We start from the raw sequence: 23903 nt of genomic DNA, 5'->3' as shown, positions 1-23903 counted from the left end.
ACGTCCCACATAGGAGGTTAGTGAGCAAAATTAGGGCGCATGGTATTGGGGGCAAAGTACTGACTTGGATTGAAAATTGGTTGGCTGACTGGAAACAAAGAGTAGTGATAAACGGCTCCCTTTCAGAATGGCAGGTGGTGACCAGTGGGCTACCGCAAGGATCAGTGCTGGCACCGCAGCTTTTTACAATATATATTAATGATATAGAAGATGGTATTAATAGTAACATTAGCAAATTTGCTGATGATGCAAAGCTGGGTGGCAGGGTGAAATGTGAGGAGGATGTTAGGAGATTACAGAGTGACCTGGACAGGTTAGGTGAGTGGACAGATGCATGGCAGATGCAGTTTAATGTGGATAAATGTATGATTATCCACTTTGGTGGGAAGAACAGGAAGGCAGATTACTACCTAAATGGAGACAAGTTAGGTAAAGGGGCAGTACAAAGAGATCTGGGTGTTCTTATACTCCAGTCAATGAAGGCAAGCATGCAGATACAGCAGATAGTGAATAAATTTAATAGCATGCTGGCCTTTATAACAAGAGGAATTGAGTATAGAAGCAAAAAGGTTCTTCTGCATCTGTACAGGGCCCTAGTGAGACAGCACCTGGAATATTGTGTGCAGTTCTCGTCTCCAAATTTGAGAAAAGACATTCTGGCTATTGAGGGAGTGCAGCATAGGTTCACGAGGTCAATTCCTGGAATGGCGGGACTATCTTATGTTGAAATATTGGAGCGACTGGGCTTGTATACCCTTGAGTTTAGAAGACTGAGAGGGGATCTGATTGAGACATATAAGATTATTAAAGGATTGGACACTCTGGAGGCAGAAACATGTTTCCGCTGATGGGTGAGTCCCGAACCAGAGGCCACAGCTTAAAAATACGGGGTAGGCCGTTTAGGACAGAGATGAGGAGAAACCTCTTCACCCAGAGAGTGGTGGGTGTGTGGAATGCTCTGCCCCAGAAGGCAGTGGAGGCCCAGACTCTGGATTCGTTTAAGAAAGAGTTGGATAGAGCTCTCAAGGATAGTGGAATCAAGGGTTATGGAGATAAGGAAGGAACAGGATACTGATTAAGGATGATCAGCCATCATCATAATGAATGGTGGTGCAGGCTCGAATAGCAGAATAGCCTACTGCTGCACCTATTGTCTATAGTCTATTGTACTGCTGACTGGGCCCAGCAGTTCTCACCAACTCATCCCTAATTGCCCCCTAGAGATGGTGGTGGTGAACTGCCTTCTTGAACTGCTACAGTCTTTATGCTGTCGGTAACCCACAATGCCGTTTCGAAGAATTTGAAATTGCAGAAGGTGGGTGCTCCATATATCTACTGCCCGTGTTCTTCAAGATCAAAGTGATTGTGCGTTTGGAAGATGTTATTTAAGGATCTTTGGTGAATTCTTGCAGTGCATCCTGTCGGTGATACACACTGCTGCTACTCATCATTGGTTGTGGAGAAAGTCGATGCTTGTGGATGTCGTGTCAATAACCAGGCCTGCTTTGTCCCTGGATGATATTGAACTTCTCAAATACTGTTGGAGCTGCGGCCATCCAGGCAAATGGGAGTATTCCCTCACACTACTGACTTGTAACTGAGAAACTATGAAATCCCGACGAACCAATCTTGTTCTGTCGTCCTCAGATGGAGCCCAGGGATTATCCTACAAATCACAATTTGAGCCATATCCATCGCACACAGCCTTCCTCAGATATATGGAAAGCCTTTGAATTTCTGCTATTTAATAATAATTCTCAGTGTGCGCCCAAAGCAGGTTTATAGATTCAAGTAACAGATCGGCCATTGAATGCTGGCTAAAGGGGCTGCATGGCCTCCTTCTGCTCCTTTATACGATTATTCCACATTAATAAATCATCAAACCCCCTGTAGTTGCAAAGTGGCATTTGCACACACCGGAGCAATGCATGATTTGAAATACAAATTGAAAGTCCAAATATTTTATTTTTACTCGTTGCAGATCCCTGCCATCCTCTGTGTGAAAGAACCATCAAATCCCTTTTCGAAACCTCTTATGCTCCATTTTAAAATGATGCCCCCTCCTTGTGACTGACTCTGCGGCTAAGGGGGAAAAGCTGTTTCCTGTCCCCCATCCATGTCCCTCCTAAAGGAGTCATTGGGTCATACAGAGACCCGTAGTCTCGAACTATAGTTGCCCCACTTGTTTGCACTTGGTCCATATTTCTCTTACCCAAGCGTCTTTTCAATGTTGTAACTCTCTCCACTTCTTCTGGAAGTACATTCCACATGTGGACCACCCTCAATTTCATAAAAAGAAGTTGCCCCTCATGTCTTTTTAAATAAATTATCCACTCACCTGAAAAATATGTCCTCTTGTCTTGAAGGCCCCACATGCCATTCACCCTGTTTGTGCACATCGCGATTTTACAAAACTGTATAAGGTCATACCTCAACATCCTACGCTGCAGTGGAAAATGTCCCAAACTACCCAGCTTCTCCTTATGACTCAAACTTTCCTGTCCTGGCAACATCCTGGTAAATCTTTTCTGTACCCTCTCCAGCTTAATAATATCCTTCCTGGAATAAGGGAAACAGAACTGTATATGGTACTCTAATAGTGTCTCATCGATAGCCTGTCCTACTTCAATATGACGTACCAACTCCGATATTCAATAGTCTGAGCAATGAAGGAAAGTGTGCTAAACTCCTTCCCTGGCTCCCAGTGACACAACTCCGAAGAAATATGTACCTGAAACCCTAGGTCTACCTACTGGACAACACTACCCATTTTACACACCTCTATCATGTCCCCTTCCCCCATCAACGTTCGGTTTTGTGAAGGAAACAACCCAAACTTCTCTCCATCACTTACAGAAAGAGAGTTGTTTTTTGTTGATGTTCCCAATCAGAAGCATACCAGCATGAACACTGGCCAATATGTGACGGTGTTGAATTGTCAGCTCACAGATTCACACTCACCGTTCAGTCGACTTGACCCAGTCTCTGCATATTGAAATTTCCTGCAGGTCTATTGTCACTCACACCCTCAGCTCGAATTCCCATCGGCTCGCTTGGAATAAAATATTTCCGGATTAATACCAAACCAAGTTCCAATCATACTTGCAACAACAATTTGCTGCTGTTGCCAATGAAAATCCCTGCCAACGAGGTCACTAAGTGAAAATCCCAAGGGATTATCTCGTAGAATTATCTGGAATGTGGCTCAGAACTTCTACGTTCATAGAATCATAGAGTTTTACTGTACAGAAGGAGGCCATTCGTGTTTGCACCAATATCTGACAGAGCTAACAGCAAGTCTCACTACCTAGCCTTATCTCCACAGTCCTCTGGAATCAGTCCTTTCAAATTTATATCCAGCTCTCTTTTGACACCGCCTGTGACACCGGTCTCCATCACTCTCCCAGGCAGCACATTCCAAACTCAACAACCCAACAGTAAATAAGTTTCGAGCTGAAAATGTGTTGCTGGAAAAGCGCAGCAGGTCAGGCAGCATCCAAGGAACAGGAGAATCGACGTTTCGGGCATAGGTCCTTCTTCAGTAAATAAGTTTCTCCTCATCTCATTATCTTAATGAAAATTTTGAAATTCTGACCCGTTAGTCAGCCGTTAGTCAGCCAACAGTGGGAAACAGAAAATCTTTCTTTCCCCTGTCAGACTTGTTTATAACTTTCAATACGTCAATAAGATCACCACTTCAACTTCTCTGCTCCATGGAGAATACGCTCCATCTCTCTAACCTTTCCCTATCTAAAACCCTCAGTTCTGTTGCCATTCTAGTACATGACAACGCTAGGTATCAGAGTTCATTTCCCGCCTTGGGCAATTGTCTATGCGGAGTTTGCACATTCTTCTTGTGTCAGTGAGGGTTTCCTCCCACAATCCAAAGATGTGCAGGCCTTGTGAATTGTCCAAGCTGAATTGCCCATTGTGTTATGTGCATTAGTCCGGGTTATATATAGGGTAGGGGAAAGTGTCTGGGTGGGTTGCTCTTCGGAGGAGTGATGTGGACTTGTTGGGCTGAAGGGCCTGTTTCTGTACTGGAGGGAATCTAATCTAAATCTAAATCACACTCTTTCCAGGATTTGAACATCCTTCCTTAAGGAAGGTGTCCAGAACTGAACAAAACCAGGCTTGGTAACAGAAACTCAGCTCCCTTCTTCAAACGTAAATTCAGCTAAATTCAACTAAATTCAGCTTCTGTTGCCTACAAAGAAAGGTGTCAAATAAACAACAGATTAAAATACGTATTCCCCGCATTTCTACTGATCATCATTGTATAATATTCTCCATTCAATACATGTTCTCTGACTAGAATTCATTTCTTTTCTGCTCTCTGCTTGGTGTTGGGTGTTGGGTTAGCTCAGTTAGCTGGATGGCTGGTTTGGAAAGTAGAGTAACATCGACAGCGTGGCTTTGAATCTCTCACTGGCTGAGGTTGCCATGACGGACTGTCCTTCTCCACTCTCCCCTTGCCTGTGGCATGATAACTCTTAGGTTAAAGCTCCATCTATCAGTTACCTCTCTCTCTCTCTATCTCTACCTCCCCCCTCTATCTCTCTCCCTCTCTCCCCCTCTTCACAGATCTGACCAGACCTCCTGATGTTCTCCAGCACTTTGTTTTATAACTGTAATCTTAGCACTGTTTTTCTCTCTCTCTCTGCACTGTTACTGCGAGACCTGCCTTCTTTCTCCAGCACCTTGTGTTGATAATCTGTAATATTAACTCTGTTTCTCTCCGTCTCTCTCTCTCTCTTTTCCCAGATGCTGTCAGACGTGCTGAGTTTCTCCAGCAATTTTTCAAAGTGTTCATGTAAAGACTTCAGCCGGACATGTGGACCACAGTTAAGAACGAGCATAGATCAAAAATGAAGAATGAATTATCTGGTTCTGTGATGTTTTTGGAATGACTGGTCACATTAAAAGTCGTTAGACTGGGACACCTGTCGATTGTGACACGTTGGTATCGGTGTTGGTGCTGGGAATGGAAGGATTGAACTCCAAGCACTCTCATGTCTGAGCTAGACTTGTAATTCCCGCTGGCATTGTTTAATGCTTTCTTTGAAAGTACCATTGAAAGTCGGATCCAGTATCTCGGCTCAATGCACACTCGAGAACGAGACGACTCCCAATCAGAACCTTCATTTTCTTGGCTCTGGAGATGAGGAAAACCCCAGCAACAGGAACTGCAAGAAAACAAGACAAAGAGGTAAGAAAAGTTCGGACGTTGTATTTGTCATTTTTCTGATAGATACCTCTATCTCTTGTAAAATCTAGACTTCGAAAGGTTTGTCTTAACTGTGGCTGGCCAAATGTTACATCATTCAACCATTGTCCTCTTGACGTTCTGAAGTGTGACTGTTTCTGTCCCCATCTCCACTCCAATATCAACATCTTGGGGGATAACATCACGGACCCTATCCCCACCGCACTATCAACATCTTGGGGGTTACCATCACTCTACCCACCACCACCCCACTATCAACATCCTGGGGGTTACAATCACTGTGCGACGCCCATCCCACTATCAACATCTTTGGGGTTACCATCTGCCTCAAATGGGTCATGCAGCACAGAAGGAGACACTTCATTCCATTGAGTCAATGCCAGTCATAATCAACCATCTCTCTATTGTCTCGTCTGATTTTCCCAGCACTTAGAGTCAAATTGTCATACAGCATGTAAAAAGGCCCTTGAGTCCGATGCGACAATTCTGACCAGTCCTCACAAACTGAACCGGTCCTCGTCCCATTTGCCAGCGTTTAGCCCATATCCCTCTAAACCTTTCCTATCCATGTATCTTTCCAAATGTCTTTTAACGGTTATAATTGTACCCGCCTCTAGCACTTCCGCTGGCAGTTCATTCCATATATAGAACACTTCCTGTGTGAAAATGTTATCTCTCAGGTCCCTTTTAAATCGTTCCCCTCTTACCTTAAAGCAATGCTTTGTAAGTTTGGACTCTCCTGTCTTGGGGAAAAGACCTTGGTTATTCACCTGATCCTAGCCATATTTTTTCCAGGAAAAGGCAAAGTGAGATGTTGAGTAGCCTTTGATCGGATCAGAAGTACACATCTAAATCCTTCTTCAACATAATGAGGGTTTCTGCCTCACCCACCCAAGCAGTGAGTTCCAGATTGCCCACCACCCTTTGGGTGAAAATGTTTTCCCTCACATCCCCCTCTAAACCTCCTGCCCCTCACCTTCAATCTATACCCCTCCCCGGTCATTAATCCCTCCATCAAAGGGGAAGAAGTATATTCCTGTCTACCCGATGTACACCCCTCATTGTTTCATGCATCTCAATCTTGCCCGTGCACTCTCAATCTCCTCTGCTCTCAGGAAAACAACCACAGTCTGTCCAAACTATCTCCATCAATGAAACTCTTCAGCCCCAAAGGCAACATGCCTCTGCACGCTCCTCCACTGCTAACACATTGCTCCAATAATGTGGATTTGTACAGAGTTGCTTAGAAACTCATCGATCACTGAAACAGCGAGGAATTTGATGTTCAGGAGAGATTGTCCACCCTGGTTAGAAACAGTGCAGTGATAATTACCCTCTTGGCTTTTGCTAATGTTGATGATTGTGTGTACAGTTCTGCTGTGGTTGGACAATTCCCAGTATATCTTCTCGCCATCCTTGTAGAAAATATGTTGAATTTGGGTCGAAGCGCTGGTCATGGATCAGGTGAATGCAGTGCTGACTCACTCCACTACCTCGTTTCCTGGGTGCGCACTCAGCTCCTGGACTGAGACAGATATGCCTGCAATTGAACCAGATTGTTAGGCTCTTTTCTAAGGCAGGAATTGCTGTTGTGTTCAGCAACAAACAGTACTCACATCATACAGTCAGAGAGATACAGAGAGAGTTACAGAGACACTGAGAGAATTAGATCGAGACAGAGAGTGTCATAGAGAGACAGGGAGAAACAAAGAGAGACATAGACATAGAGCGATATAGAAAGACACAGAGGGCCATCAAGCGTAATAAAGGAACATAGAGTCATAGGGAACATAGAAAGTCAGATAGAGAGATAGACAAAAAATCACGAACATATCAAGATTAATCGACATAGTCATAGAGAGTTAAAGCAAGTCATATACAGTCAAATAGATATGTATAGAGGGAGAAATAGACAGAGAGAGATGAATAGACATAGAGAGAGACCTTGAGGTTTGTACAGTTCTGTCATCATGACCCAACGCTTTACAATCTGTGCCATGACTGTTGAAGGCACAAGTCTTATCTGCCTTCTTAACCTCCTTATTAAGCTGTCCTGTCTCCCTCAGGGATCTGTGGGCTAGCTTCCCAAGATTCCTGTATTCCTCTGAACCTGCCAAAGGCTGTAGATAATTCATAACAAAAAACCTTTAGTATTCACATGAAATTCAGACCCAGGAAGCAGAAGCACTGGTAATTTCAAAAGAAAGAAGCAAAAATTCATGGTAGGGTGGATAACTGGTGACGTATGGATCGGGACTGAAGACCGGAATAAATATGTGTTTCACAAATTCAATAACAAGTGAGAGAGTGTAAACTTTGAAGCACAAAAACAGTGTTCTCCTATGCTGACATTGACAGGATGAGTTGACTAACTCTTACATATGCAACGGTTTGAATGACAGGAGAATGAATGAATTAAATGGAGATGCAGTTTACGTTTTATTGAAATGTGAATTATGTTGCTCTTTTTCCTCAGATTATTGTCGTGAGTCGTGACTTAACATTTATAAATCCCTGAGCTGTGCAGTGTTGCTTCCTCTGCTGTAAAACTGCTCTTCACTGAACGGAAATTGAGATATTCCCGGTTATTGTAAAATGTGTAAAGCAGTGGGTGATCATCCTGAAAAGTTTCAAACAAGCAGGTGAGCTTAAAGCCTTCAGCAAGGAATACTTCCATGTTTGGGTCAGCTTTCAAATTTGCTCAGAGCAGAGACCTACATCAAAACAAAAATACACAGAGATATAAATACAATGAACGCTGGAGATCTGAGACAAAACGCAGGAAGTGCTGGAAAAACTCATTAGGTCTGGAAGCATCTGTGGAGTGAAGGGTCAATAACAAGGAGGGAAGGCATCATATTAAAACGAAAGACAGGAGGTTTAGAGAGAGATTTGCGGATGGTTTCACATAGAGGGTAGGAGAATTTGGAAGGCACTACGTGGGAGGGTGGATGAGGCGGGAAACCTCTCAATCTTTAAATGCTCTTCGTCATCCACTTGCAATGTTATAAAATTCAAGGCTATTGGCCGAGTGCAGGATAGTGGGAATAGTGTAGATAAATCAGTGCAGAGCCTATGGGCTGAAGGATCCCTTCTGTACTGTATCTGACCAGGACTCAATGACTCACTCACTAAAATAAATGAAAAGCTGAATTAATTTGGAAGTGAAATTGACTCAGTTAAATAGGACATCCCTCTTTCTATTGTAAATGGGAAGACTGAACAAACTGTGGGGGATGGTGAAGCATTTTTGACACTGCTTTCATAATCAGCTGGGCCCTCAGTAATGTTTTGAATGTTACAGAGTGTATGATGCAGCCCCGTAAAGGTCAGAATGTGACACAGTGTAGCATAGAAACGATGGAAGTAGCTATGGATTTGGAAGGTGCTGTCTCAAAATCTTTGTTGAATTTCTGCAGTACACCTTGTCAATGGTGCACACAGTTGCCAGTGAGTGTCAGTGGAGGAGGCAATGGATGTTCATGGATGTGGTGCGGGAACTGCTTTTTTCCCTGAACGGTGTCGAGCTTCTCGAGTGCTGTTCGAGCTGCATCCATCCAGGCAAGTAAGGAGTATGCCCTCTCCTGGCTCCTGAATTGTACCTTGTCAATGTGATCAGGATTTGAGGAGGAGAAACATTGATTAATCGACCGACTGCAGATTTTGCATTGAGCAGAAAAACCAAAGGCATGAACTGTAATGAAGAGTGAAAGCCTTCAATTAAAGTTTTACTCATTAGAAATGAATGTTATTATTGATCTGCAGGCCAATCCGCAGAGGCTGTCATAACTAATCCTAGGGAAAGTGTCGTTTAAGAAGAGGAGTGGTTAACTCTGAACTGTCAATGCAACAACCGATTTATAAAGGCTTCCTGATATAAGAACAACTTTTACAAGGTTATATCTTATGACTTCAGTGGAAGAGTTGGCAGTAAAACTGAAGGCTTGTACCTGTGTCAAATTGGGAACCTTTCTTCACCAAGTGAACCTTTGGAATTGGTGACCATTGGTACGTAAATATTGAGTGATCATATATGTATTCTGTGTCGAACCATGTTCCTTTTTGCAGAGAGACCACGCGATATATCGTACTGCCCCAATGCAGGGTGAGGCCCAGTGTAGGATGTGGGCGCAGTGTAGTGTGAGGTATGGTGTAGTGTGAGGCCCAGTGTAGGGTGAGGCCCAGAATAAGAAGTGGCCCAGATTAGGATGAGGCACACTTTAGAGTGTTTCCCAGTTTACAATGGCAGTCGTGCAACTGACAGGAAATTGAGCAGAATCGAGAGCCCAAACAGCCTACTCCTGTACCTATTTATTCTGGTACTGATGGTCAACATTAAAATCCGGAGAGCCTGAGAAATCCTTTCCTTGGGAAGTGGGATGGAAAGCTACAATGCCTCGCGCACCCCTTGGGACATGATGAATAGGACTGTATCCCACTCTGCAGGATGTGTCTTGTTGCGGTAGAGGACATATTTAGGTATAGCGACGGTGGTGTCTGGGATATTGTCTGTAAGTTATGATTCAGTGAGTATGACGGTGACTCCCAATTTTGGCACTCGCCCCCAGAGGGTAGTGAGGAGGTCTCTGCAGGGTCGACAGGGATGTTTCTGCCATTGTGTTTCCTGGTTTCTAGCTTGACACCAGGAGATCCGTCTGGTTTAGGTACTTTGTTGATACTTAATAGCGATGGAAACAACTGAACAGCTTTCTTGGCCATTTCAAAGGGCAGTTAAAGGTCAACCCTGATCATTGGTTGCAGGACTCGACATGTTAATGCTGTTTTTTTCTCTCTCTCTCCACAGATACTATCAGACCTGCTGAGTTCATCCAGTACTTTCTGTGTTTACAAACTGTAATGTTAACTCTGTTTCTTTATCCAGAGATGATGGTGGACTTGCTGAGTTTCTCCAGTACTTTCTGTGTTTGTAAGCTGTAACGCTAATTCTGTTCCTCTCATTCTCTCTGTCTCTGTCTATGTCTCCCCACTGACCTGCTAAAACGTTGAAATTTGGCATTTTTGCTTTCCTGTACTGATTAATACGAGACAAGAAATCTCAAATAGAATTGATCCATTCTCTACGATCAGTACTGCCAAGTGAATATCGGCAAAGATTCCCAACTTCCTGAAGTGGCTGGGACCTATTTAAGGAAAGGGCGTGGGAATGAGGGGTGGGGGTGTGGGTGGCGTCAAGGTCAATGAAATTCACGTTCGCAGTAACAGCTGGCACAAAATACAGCTTTCTGTTGATTTTGAATGTTTGAAAAGGACGATGTCATAAGAACATTGCTCAGTTACAGATCATGGCAAATTCACTACAGTCTTATCAGATCATCGGGCTGTTCTCCCATTACAGAGAGATGCCTGAGTGGTGGTTTAACCAGAGGGTCACCACTCCTCAGGCGAGGGGAGGGGTTGAGAAGGAGAGTCTTTCACGGTAACCTCGGATGGTTTGGGAACTGAATCCTCGCTGTTGGCGTTCCAACATATTACAAAGCAGCTTTCCAAACTCCACTCACGTCTGAGGCAGGAATATGAGCTGATCTGGATAACGGGGCAATTACAATTCAAATAGCCTTAACTCACACCCAAACTCAACATCACTGAAGCCAAAGATGCTGATTTATTCCAAAGATTTATCTTAAGAAGAATGATTGAGCAGTGTAGGCCGATACTCTCTCAAGTTTAGAGAAAGTAGAGGAGATCTAACTGAGAGATATAAGTTGCTAAAGGGGGGTTGACAAAGGAGACAGATGGAGGATCTTTCCTCATGTGTGACAATCTAGAACGAGAGGTTATAGTTTCAGAAGCAGGGGTTAGGACAGAGTGAGAATAGAGATTGGCTTCTGTCAAAGGGAGTCGTGAATCTATGGGAATATATCCCAACCCAGAGTGTGTGGGTGTACTGGGACACTGAATAACCGGAAAGAGGATATAGATTTTTAATCATTGACGGGTTAAAGGAAGCGAGGGCAGGAAAATGGAGTTGAGACCGAGATGGGATTAGCTGTAATTGTATGTAATGGGACAGCAGGCTCCCATGGCGCTGAATGGCCTGCTGTTTCTAGCCCTTATGTATTTCTGATATGCCATGAATAACAGTGGAGAATTTCACACGGTGTGAGTACCGAGGGAAAATGCCCATAGCAAATACAATCAATCCTCAACACTGAAGATTCGTAGGGACACACAATCCCTAAAATGCAGAAGCATGCCATTCGGCCCACCAACTTCACACCAACCTTCTGAATGGCATCATGCCCACACCAACCTCCCTACCCTACCCCTATAACCCTATACTTACCATGGCTAATCCAGCTAACCTACACATCTCTGAACACAATGGGCAATTTCCCATGACTAATCCACCTAACCTGCACATCTTTGGCTTCTGGGAGGAAACCGGAGCACACAAGAGCAAACCCACTCAGACACGGAGAGAATGTACAAATTCCACACAGGCCATGTGATTGAACCCGGGTCCCTGGAGCTGAGAGACTGCAATGTTAACCAACAAGTCAACTTGCTACTTTCACGCGTGATCTGCCATTCAATGCTTGATCTGTAGCCTAAATTCAAAGACCTGCCTTTCGCCCCTACCTGAGCAAACATAATTTCTCTCAGAAAACTAACATCTGATCCAGCCTCCACAGAGGTTTGTTGGTGATAGGCAAAAACCTCTCCCTCCCTTTGTATGTAAATGGTGCAACGTAACATTTTCAATGTACTGTGTACTTCCAGAAGTGAAACCCTTCTTACTGTTAAAAAAAAGAGAATGTGCCATCAGATCTACAAAGGTTCTCATTTTCGATGTAAACTCTGTGAGATGATGCACACACCCGTGTGATCATGTGTCATTTCCTTGAAGAGCAATCTGCTGTTTGAAATCCTGCAGCCACGGGTTTTGAGGCAGCATTTCTGTTTGTCAAAGGGGTACACCGTTTGTTTTTATCTTGAGTCTGTACGTTTGCGTTAGAAGCACCGCAGCCCGCGAGAAAATGATGCATTGCATTTCAGGGACGCCACAGACTGATGTCCAAATGAGAAGCTGAGTTCAGAACGTCAGACTAGAGCCAGGGAGTATTTTACAATGGAGAATGGAAGAGGAAGTGGGAGATTTTAACCCAGAAGTGATAGGAAAGTGTCCTGGGGATAGAGCTTCATTGAATGGAGATGTCTGTTCAACCTGCTCGGATGGAGAGCTCAGGGCATCTCACAATAGTGTCATAGGATCATCCAGTACAGAAACAGGCCCTTCGGCCCATCTTGTCCGTGTAAAACAGTTTTCCCAAATTAAAGTAGTCCCACCTGCCTACACTTTTAGGCCCATATTCCTCCGAACCATTCCAAACCATGTCCCTGTCCAAATAGGCTTTAAATGTTGTAATTTATATGTCTCTACCACTTCCCCCAGTAGCTTGTTCCTTATATGCACCACCCTCTGTTTGAAAACATTCCCCCTCAGGTACCTTTTAACCTTTTGCTCTCTCACACTAAACTGATGCCCTCTAGTTTTGGATCAAGGCAATATAGAAACCTGGGCGACAGTACGTGACAAAGAATGAATACTTTAATGCAATAGACTCTGACAGTAAAGGAGAAGCCCTTCGACACATCCAGACTGTACCTGCCAACACTAAAGGATGTTCCCAATCACCGGGTGGGAGTGAACAGAACCGGGGAGGTGGGGGGGGGGGGGGGGGGTGGTCCATGTCGAAAGGATACAGTGTAGGTCTGAGATGGGGAGAAATGTCTTCACCCAGAGAGTGGTGAACCTGTAGAATTCTCTGCCACAGAAAACATTCAGGGCCAGAACATGGAAGTGCCCCCTCGTCTCTCTCTTCTCAGTCCTGTCACCAACCCTTTTTCTCTCTTAATTCTGCCTCTACCCTTTTCCCTCCCTCAATTCTACCCTCATTTCTTTCTCTCCCTCAATCATGTCCGCATCTCTCCGCTCCCTTATTCCTGCCCCATCTATCTCCCAGTCTCTAAATCCTGCCCCCTCTCTCTGTCTGTCTGTCTCACCTCACCCTGCTCTCTTACAAACATTTTAACCTCAAGCTCGAATACACAAACCAATCTGAATTATTTTAGCTTATCCTAACAGCATGGCACTGGCATCTCATTAATCCGAGAGACAAACACACACAATGTTTCATTTAGATATAAACTTGTAACAACCACTTACAGAAAACAAGCAGGAAAAACACCTTGAAATGCATCATCGAATGGAATCCAAATATAAAGTCGACCTCTCTCTCTCTCTGGGAGGCAAAATCCTTCAGGGAGGCAAATATTTTCTCCCCTGGACTTCCTGAAAAAGGAAATCAATGGGTGTGTGGCTTCATTGAGCAGGGAATGAGGCCACTCGGTCTATCTACCAGTGGCGGAGACTTGAAACCTGCAACTATCCATCTCCCTGAGTGGATTGCAAACTGGTTTCTACCCTCCTCCCTCTTTTCCCATAATTTTGTCCCTTTAACTGTGGCGAGTAAAGGGAGCTCAGCAAGCATAGAGTCATACAGCACGGAAACAAGCCCTTCTGCACAACTAGTCCATGCTGACCAGGTTTCTCAAATTGAACTAGACGCATTTGCTTGCGATTGGGCCCATCCTGCTCAACCTGTCTAATCGAATTCAAGATAATCGAATACAAATGTCTTTTAAGTGTTGTAATTTTAGCTATTGCTATCAGTTCCTCTGGCACCTCATTCCAAATAGGAACCATCATTTGTGAGAAAAAAAGTTATCTCTCAGATCCCTTTTAAATCTTTCCCAGCTCACCGTAAACCTATGTCCACTAGATTTGGACTCCCCTCCCCTGGGATAGAGACTTTGGCTATTCACCCTATCCATGTCCCTCCTGATCTTAGAATCTTTTATAATGTTACCCCTCAGCCTCATAAACTCCAGGATTAAGAAATCCAGTTTATCCAGCCTCGACCTACAACTCAAATTCTCCAGTCCTTGTCAATCTGTATTGCACCCTTTTCAGTTTAATAACGTCATTCCTGTAGCATCTCAGGCATTGCTATTTCATTCACTGGAGGAGTTGTCAACAGGATCAATGTCTCCAATCGATCCTTCGAAGAGAGCGAATTGCCTCCAGTTTTCCCTCCCCTTTCTCTCCCATCAGAAAGCCAGACAAACATGCCTGGCCTGTGCTCAGCCTTTCCAAAGTGTACATGACCCTGGAGGAATTGAGCCCCACACATCCCACCCCAGTAACCAGGGAGACAATCTAAAGGGGGAGATCTGGCTTCTGCACATGGGTCTGAAGCTCTGAATCATCAAGTGTCGGGTCACAGGGAAACTATAGCGGGGTCTTTGGGATGATCTTGGTTTAGAGGGAACACGAAATGTTGCTAACCACCGAGAGACAAGTCTAATGGACTGCCTGCAACTGATACACAAAGAAAGGGGGAACGAAGCCTCACCAGATGACACAGCGAGCTCCTTATCTGACAGAAACACATGCTAGCAATGCAAAAGGATTGAAGTGGAGTCAACACACTTAAAAATTAAACACACTCTTTCTCTCTCTCTCTCTCTCTCTCTCTCTCTCTCTCTCTCTCTCTCTCTCTCTCTCTCTCTCTCTCTCTCTCTCTTTCTCTCCACGAATGTTGCCAGACCTGCTGGGTTTCTGCAGCATGTTGTGTTTACAAACTATGATATAACTCTGTTTTTTCTCTCTCTCTTTCTCTCTCTCTCTCTCCAGAGATGCCTCCAGTTCTGCTGAGTTTCTCCAGTGCTCTCTGTGTTGGTTTCAGATCTCCAGAATCCTGCACTATGTTGCTTTTGGAACCTGACAAAGTGTATTCTTTCTTTCAGACGACAGCTCCTGGTGAAAGTGAGTCCGCTGATGTTCAAGCAAAGAAAGACGGGGGTGACACATTTCAAAATAACTTTGCATTGCCCTGTCAGAATGGAAACACAGGGTTATGTAACTACACCCTTTGTGAATCGGGTCCATACATCTATGGGACTAGGAGTAGGCCATTCAGCCCATTGAGTCTGTTCTGCCATTCAAAGAGATTGTGACTGCTCTGATCATTCTCAAATCCACTTTGCTACCTTTCCCCATAACCCTTGATTCCCTTTCTGATTAAAAATCTCTCTATCTTAGCCATGAATATTCTGAAAGACCCAACCTTGACAGCCCTCCGTGGTACAGAATTCCACAGATTCAATCCCTTCTGAACGAAGAAATTCCTCCTTATCTCTGTCTTCAATGAGTGACCACTCCCTTATTCTGAGATGATGTCCCTCTGGTCCCTTGCGCTCCCTCACAAGGGGATTCAACCTCTCTCCATATCTTCCCTGTCAAATCCCTCTAAGAATTTTCAACAACGTCACCTCTCATCCAATGAGATCACGCCCAACCTATCCACCCTCTCCTCGTCAGACAGTCCTTTCATTCCCGGGATCAGCTAAGTGAAACTTCTCTGCACTGCCTCCATTGCCCAGCCAACCTTTCAGATAAGGTTCCGCAAAACTATTCACAGTCTCCCGCTGTGGTCTGACTAGTGCCATGTACAGTCTTTAAGCAAAACGTCCGAACATTTATCCACCATTCACTTTGAAATAAAGGCTGCTTGCCTTCCCTATGACTTGCTGAACTGTGGTGCTCTTGTTTGTTATTCACTGACAATGACTTCCCAATGCCTCAGATAAGGAAATTCTCCATGGAAGTGTGTTTCAACTTTGTTAGAAGTTGCTTCAGCCTCTGCAATCCAAGCAACACTTGGATCGTAAGAACTAGTTTTCTCAACTGCTTGAGGACTTCAAAGAATCTCCCTACCTTTGCAAAGTACAGTTAGTGTTGTTAAAGGTGTTCCTCATGTACCACAACATCAGATGGCATTGCAGAGTGTCAGGGTATGCTATGAGATCTCCTGTAGGCAGACCTTATGCTAATCCTACTCAGTGGGCGAAATCTTTTTCCTGAGGAACAAGATAATCCGGTTCCTGCCCCTCAGTAAAATCAGCATTCACCACAAATCTGCATTAGTTGTCCCCTTTTTCAGTCCCTAATCTGCCCCAGTCTCGATTCAATTCTCCTTTTCTATTTATATATAAAACAAACATTTGCTTTCCCCTTTCATTTGACTTGTTAAAATTTTTGCTAATCTGTTCATTACACTCTTGTTTGTAACCAATCCATTTGGCTGTTACTTTAGCCCTCTGTTTTTTTGGTACTTGGGCAGCACAGCAAGTCAATTTTCATTCTCATTTCCAGTGATTATATCTCCCGCTGGACTGTTTGTGATAAAAGGCAAGGGGTGGCATTATGAATGAATAGGACATGTGTGAGAGAGGGTGTGTGAGAAAAACTGGAGGGAGAAAGAGCACAGAGTTCCGAGAGAGGGTCGGTGTGTGTGCGTGTGAGATTGTGTGTGAGGCGGTGTGTGTGTGTGAGAGAGAGAGAGATTGTGTGTGTGGCAGAAAGTGCATGTGTGAGAGAGTGTGTGTGAGTCAGTGTCTGTGTGAGAGAGTCTGCGTGAGGCAGAAAGTGAGAGAGAGTTGATGAGAGTAAGTGTGTGTGTAAGGGTGAGAGGGAGAGTGTGGGTGGGAGGAAAGAGTCTGTGATAGTATGTATGTGTGAGAGCGAGCGTGTGCCTGGGTGAGAAGAAGTCTGTGGATGTGTGAAAGTGTGTGTGTATGTGTGACAGAAAGACACTGTGTGTGATAGGGAGAGATAGTGGGTGAGAGACAGTATGTATGAGTGTGAGAGAGTGTGTGACAGAGTGTGCGTGTGTATGTATGCGAGAGAGAGTGTGTCAGAGAGACTGTGTGTAGGAGAGTGTCTGTGACAGAGTGTGTGTGACACAGAGTGTATGTGAGAGAGAATGAGACAGAGTGAGAGAGTGTGTTTCAGACAGTGTGCGACTGAGATTGAATGTGAGAGAGAGTGTGACAGAGTGTGTGTGTGCAAGAGAGAGTATGCATGTGAAAAAAGTGTGTGTGACACACAGTGTGTGTCTGTGCGACAAAGTGTGCATGAGACAGAAAGAGAGAGAGTTGATGAGAGTAAGTGTGTCCGTGTATACGTGTGAGGGTGAGAGGGAAAGTGTGGGAAAGAGGAAAAAAGTGTATGAGTGTGTACATGAGAGAGACAGAGTTTGTGTGTATGTAAGTGTGTGTGAGAGAGAGACAACGTGTGTGCGACAGAGTGTGTGTGTTTCGGTGAGTGTGTGAGGCAGAGTGTGTATATGAGGGAGAGTGTTTGAAACTGTGAGAGCGAGATTATGTGTGTGTGGGAGAGCGAGTGTATGTGTGAGAGAGTTTGTGTGTGAGACAGAAAGAGAGAGAGAGAGTTGAAAAGAGCAAATGTTTATGCATGTGTTTGAGGGTGAGAGGGAGACTGTGGGTGAGAGGAACCAGTGTGTGTGAGAGATCATGTGTCAGAGTGTGTGTTCTTGTGACAGTGTGTGTAAGTTAGAAAGAGAGAGATGATGAGAGTAAGTGTGTATTTATGCGTGTGAGGGTGAGGGAGAATGTGGGTGAGAGGAAAGAGTGTGTGAGAGTCTGTGTGTGAGAGAGACAGAGTGGGAGTGTGTGTGAGAGAGTGTTTGAGATATAGTGTGCGTTTGTTTGAGATAGAGAGTGTGTGAGACGGTGTGTGTGCGTGAGAGTATGAGTGTGTGTTTGTGTATGTGTCTGAGAGAGAGAGAGAGAGAGAGAAGGGAAAGAGTGTGTGTGAGAGAGAAGGTGTGTGTGTGTGTGAGACAGAATGTGTGAGACAGCAGAGACATAGTGTAATGGATTTCGACAGTCCATCTGGGCCAACTTTCCAGTGGAGCCACGTTTTCACAATTTAAACTAGTTCCATATGTTTGTGTTTGTTCCATATTCTTCCATACCAATCCCATCTACGTACCTGCTTAAATGTTTCTGGAATGACAAAACTGTACTCACTTCCATCACTACCACGACAGCCTCTTCCAGACACTCACCAGCCTTTGTGTGAAAACAATTGGACCACTGGACTCTTTTGCATCTCTCCCCTCTTACTTTGACGAAACCGTCATCGTCCTGAAGAAGGATATAGGTGTGCACTTGTGATGGCAAGGCTGTATGCCAAGTGCTGGACAATTGGGATTAGACAGTAGTGCGATGGTTACTTTTGACCAGCACAGACCTGATGTGCTGTTGGGAATTTTCTTCTGTGCTGTAGACTTCTACAACTCCCTGCCATTGACTTTTAACCGTCCTCTAGGGAAATTAGCAACGGGGGAAATAAACGCTAACCCAGTCAGCGATAGCCAATTCACATCAGGGAATGTAAAAAATTGTGATCTTCTTTTAATGTTTAGTGAGTTGAGTTGATGGCCACATTCTCGTGATTACTAAGGATTTGGCTTTTGGAATGATGCACAAGGGAAAACACAGAATGAGGACTTTCATCCCATTGACTCTGTGCCAGACAGTTTGAGTGACTGTTCAATCTTGATTGATCGATCTCTGCTTTGATTCATCTGGTGAGCTCCTCCTCTGACAGTAACCGGTGTGCTGTGAAATATGGGACCGACAGCCGGGTTAAGCTGACCTGTAATGCACCGTGTGTTGTGAGGCAGCTCGGTGTGGAAATGACGTGGATAATGTCACCAATGTGCTCCCCAGTTTCAGGTTAACCCGGTGGGTGTTGTGGGTATGCATGCTAACTAGACTGTGTTATATGGGGCTATACAACGGAAATTTCATATTCTCTCCATCATAGCCACAATGCTGAGGTGAGGGGGATCAGGAATGTTGCTACAATGTAAAGTTACCTAACCTGGCTCCAACAAATTATAGACACATTACAAATAGACACAGGAATAGCTCCTTCCAGTCTGCTCCCCTCCTGCCCTGTTCAACAGGAACGAATCCAGGTCCATGTTGCTAACAGTGCTAACCATTGAGCTACCGTGCCGCCCATAAATAGAGGATAGATTGGTTGGCATGTGAAAACAGGAGTGGATAGAGCAGGGCTCGACATGAATGTGAAGAGGATAAAGGTGGGTTGGAGATGAAGTGGAAGAGGGGATAAAGTGTGGGACCAAGGTTCAGAGGAGGGATTATTGAAGGGAAATGAGGGAGGGGAATAGAGTTGGAGAGATTGAGGGGACATTGGGTGAAGAGCAATGGAGTGGAGGAAGGGGATAGATTGTCCCCTTCCCTATTTCCCGTGCACACCAATCTAGTCCCCTCCCGTGTTTGCCCTGCCCCCACTCTATCCCCCTCCCCTGTTACCCCTGGCCCCCACGTTATCCCCCTCTCCTGCTCCCCGTCCCCCAATTCTATCTCGCTGTGTACCCTCACCCACCACTCGACAAATCTTTCCCCTGCCAGTCACTCTACACCCCTTCCCGGTTTCCCCACCCACTCACGCTATCCTCCTACCCGTTCCCCTGCCCCAACTCTATCCCCCTTACGTTTCCCCTACCACCCCCTAAATTATACTTCTCCCAGTTTCCCCAGCCCCCGCTCTATCTCCCTCCCTTGTTTTCCCTGCTACCCACACCATCCCCCTCCTCTGATTCCCCTGCTACCCACACCAACCCCCTCCCCTGTTTCCCCTGCCCACCCAACACCATGCCAGTCTCGTGCTTTCCATGCCCCCAGTCTGTCACTCCCCTCATTTCCTCTCTCCCCCATTTCTCCACAGTCTATCCCCCTTATGCCCACACAATTCTGAGGAAAGGTCACTTGACCTGAAACATTATGTCTAATTTGTCTCCACAGATGAGACGAGACCTGATGAGTTTTCAAGCAATTGTACTTTTTATTTCTGATTTGCCACATTCACAATTCCTTCGGTTTTCATTCTCTGGTAATCATCTCGGATCTCAACAACAAGGTTCCACCAGCTTATCACTATTTAAAAAAAAAATCTCTCGATATGCTATGTACTGGATTGCTGCTCATTAGTGAATATGGAATTATTGTGTACAAAAGAAAAGACCACCACAAAGTTACATTTACAGTAACTCAGCGGTAGATTAGACCCATCGCAATGTAGAAACTTTATTGCTGGAACAGCACAGCAGGTCAGGCAGCATCCAGGGAACAGGAGATTCGACGTTTCGGGCACAGGCCCTTCTTCAGGAAGAAGGGCCTGTGCCCGAAACGTCGAATCTCCTGTTCCCTGGATGCTGCCTGACCTGCTGTGCTGTTCCAGCAATAAAGTTTCAACTTTGATCTCCAGCATCTGCAGACCTCACTTTCTCCATCGCAATGTACACCATCCATGAAGGGAAGTTCCCATTCCTTAATAAATACCGCACCCATCATGTTTTCATTTTGTTTTCCATCTCAATACAGAGTATGGAGGGAGGTGGAGCAGTGAAAGAGGATGCAGAGATGCTTTAGTGTGTTTTGGACAAGTTGACTGAATGGGCAAATGCAAGGCAGATGCAGTTTAATGTGGATCGACATGAGGTTAACCAATTTGGCAGCAAGAAAAGGAAGGTGGGTTTCTATCCGAATGGTAATGGATCGGTAAAAGAGAATTGAGGACTGGAGTTGGGATGTCATGTTACTGCTGGAAAAGATAGTGACAAGGCCACGTTGAAGTACTGCATGCAATTCTGGTCGCCCTGCTGTCGGGAGGATGTTATTAAATTGGAAAGTGTGCAGGAAAGATTTACAAGAATGTTATCAAGGCTGGAGGGATTGAATAACAAGGAGAGACTGGAGAGGCTGGGACGATTCTTTCCCTGGAGGGTCAGCATCTGAGGGGTGGACCCTATAGAGGTTTGTACAATCACACGGGCCATAAATAAGAAGAATAGCCAAGGTCTTACTCCCAGTGTAAGAGAGTGGTAATGAGGGCATAAATTTTAGATGGAGAAATTTAAAAGAGACGTGAGGGACAATTTTATACGCAGTGGGTGATGCATGTATGTAACAAGCAGCCACAGGAAGTTATGAAGGAGAGTTCAGTTACAACATTTTAAAGGTATTTCGGTAGGTGCATGGATAGAAAACGTTATTAGAAATATGGGTCAAATGCACGCAAATGGGGCTGGTTCAGTTCAGGAAGCCTGGTCAGCATGGATGAGTTGGGCTGAAGTGTCTGCTTCCGTGCAGTATGACTCTATGACGCTATGATCAGGGGCATGCATGCTGCCCTTGCCAGCAATGGCCTACCTCCTTTGCCTGAGTGAGGGGCAGAGGTGTTTAAAAACTGATAGCTCAGTCACCGTCTTGCTGGCTTAACAATTCATTGACATAGTCCCGCTATTCCGTTGAAACACACAGGGGTCCTATTGATCAGAACCTTCCACCCTCACTCTGTCGTTGTCCCTGATGGTGTTTATCGGTTTGTAATCAGACCTGTACTGCTCCTTTTTTGATAGACAGCAGTTATCAGATCAGTACGAGGGCAGGGTTAAAATATTACATCATCAACAAAGCCTAGATTAACATCACTCATAGCCCTTATGTGGTGCCGTGGCAGTGTCCCTACCTCCGGACTGAGAGGCCAACTTTTCTTTTATTCCTGGGAGGAGGGCATCACCGGGTAAGTCAACATTTACTGTCCATGCCTATTTGCCCAGTGGGCAGTTAAAAATCAATCACATTGCTGTGTCTGGAGTCTGGAGTCACATGTAGGCCTGACCAGGTAAAGATGGCTGCTTCCTTCCCTACAGGACATTAGTGAACCAGATGGGTTTTACCGACAATTGATTCGCAGTCTCAATCAGTCTTTAAAGTCAAAAATTTTGTTGAATTTGAAATCCATCATCTTTCGTGGTGGGATTTAAACCCAGGTCCCCAGATTATTACTGGGGGCTCTGGATGAACAGTCCACCAATAACACCACCAGACAATCGCTTCCCCATTCAAAGTTCAAGTCTGCAGCTCTGGATGTGGCTGATACCCCCATCTCCATCATCATGGCGTTTCCCAAACATCTGCAGCGAAGGACATCCCACACATTCATTCAATGGAGTATGGAATCTCACAAAGCTGGGCCGATGAATTTGGCAGAGTTTTCGGATTGTTGAGAGTTCTCTTCTCCATGGAGACTCCCTATCAGCCATGCTTCCTCCATCCGGGTCTTCAGTGGCTTGCAGCTCAGTGTCCATTCTGTCTGTGGGGCCAGAAGGTTCGAGTTCAAGCCGCATGCTCCATGACATTTTCACCCTGAAAAGTAACCACTAAAACTGTCTGTTTTCTGTCTTAGTGTCTCCCACCTGTCAGAACCGTCTGACAATTTCTGTTCGAAATTAGTCAGAATGGGACATACGCGTGATCGTCCTTTCAGAGAAGGAGACAGATGATGCATTCCTCCTTTTAAATAAGAACGAAATGAAAAGCTTAATCCTCAGATATGTACATGAGAGCGAAGGAGAGGCAGGTATTAAATATCCAAAATAGTTTAGTAAATTCAAAACCCAGCGAGGTCCAGAACAGATTAATGGTCACACTGACGTGAAAGTAGCTTCCCCGGAAGAAAACGAGTGCAGTCAAAATGCCTTGTGAAACACGGTTTCCAACATAAAGTTAAGAGGTTAGTTATGTTAAGAGGTTAGTTATCTGTACACAGGAGGTACATTGTATCACTTCACCAGACGGTGTATCAAATCGACCGATAACCCCCCAACCAATCTGTCTTCTTGCTTCTTACTTCCATGGAAGATTCATGTAAACGTTTCCATCCCCTCCGTCTTCTTCCTGCGAGAGCTCGCTGAGGTTCAATGTGGCGTATGTGATACAATAATCATCAGGGTCAGTCTTCGAATCCTGCAATGGAATGATATTGGAAGGAAATTGGAATTGAATGCGAGCAAGAAGCTGAAGGGAAGGAAAGGTCAGTTGGGGTACCGGTAGCAGTGAGTCTCAGAGGAAAATGGGACCCACCAGCAGGCAGTTCAACGCCTACAAGTTAGAAATCTGGCGGGAAAGTGATACTGGCACTACCTCTGAGCCAGGAGGGCAATGTTCTAGTCCCACCTGCTCCTGTGTTGTGCCATATGGATATAGAAGCAGGAATGTGATGATGGAGTGGGACAGGACTTTGGTGAGCCCATTGTGTGCTGTTCCAACCTCTACACTATCGTAAGGATATGATACACTGACAGGGTGCAGAGGAGATTCGCCAGGATGTTGTCTGGGATGGAGCATTTCTGTGATGAAGTGAGGCGGGATAATCGCGGCTTGCTTTCTTTGGAGCAGAGTAGACGGAGGCGGTTTTGATTTTGTTTCCATTTACTTATGGGACGGCAGTAACGTGGGTGGGCCCAGCATTTTTTTGCCCTGTCTCCAGTTGCTCTCCTGAGCCACCGTACTCCCAACTTCTGAAGGTTAACTCACAATTCACTTAGGGAGGGAATTCCAGCATTTTGACGCAGTGACACTGAAGGAACAGTTGATGTATTTCCAAAGGATGTTGAGTGGTTCAGAGTGGAGTTCACAAGGGTTGGTCTTCCCGTCTGCTGCCCTTGTCCTTTTAGGTGGAATTGGCTGTGGATTTGGAAGGTGGTGTCTAAGGATATTTGCTCACTTTTTACAGTGCATCTTGTAGATGGTACGCACTGCAGCTACCAATTGGCAAGTATTTAACGTCAATGTCAGTGATGTTGTAATAATGTACGAAAGGGAACTGGAACATCAACACTAATATTGCCCCAATTTTGAAACTCACTTGTCTCTGGGCATTGGAAGTGGAATACGAAGCAGTGTGTAA

The 23903-nt window shown here is 45.0% G+C and overlaps 2 pseudogenes; both read right to left on the bottom strand.

The window, feature by feature from the left end:
- LOC148135504 (uncharacterized) overlaps positions 1-22341 on the bottom strand; it is a 303943-nt pseudogene extending 281602 nt beyond the window's left edge.
- A 499-nt stretch (positions 22342-22840) lies between these two features.
- The window catches only part of LOC148135503 (Fc receptor-like protein 2), a 39318-nt pseudogene continuing 38255 nt past the window's right edge, over positions 22841-23903 (bottom strand).

Source organism: Chiloscyllium plagiosum, unplaced genomic scaffold (assembly GCF_037043375.1).
Source record: "Chiloscyllium plagiosum isolate Xiang-an unplaced genomic scaffold, Cpla_swu_hap1 HiC_scaffold_49, whole genome shotgun sequence".
NCBI lineage: Eukaryota > Metazoa > Chordata > Chondrichthyes > Orectolobiformes > Hemiscylliidae > Chiloscyllium > Chiloscyllium plagiosum.
Note: the sequence above shows the minus strand (reverse complement) of the source record. Positions and strands in the feature narration are given on the sequence as shown.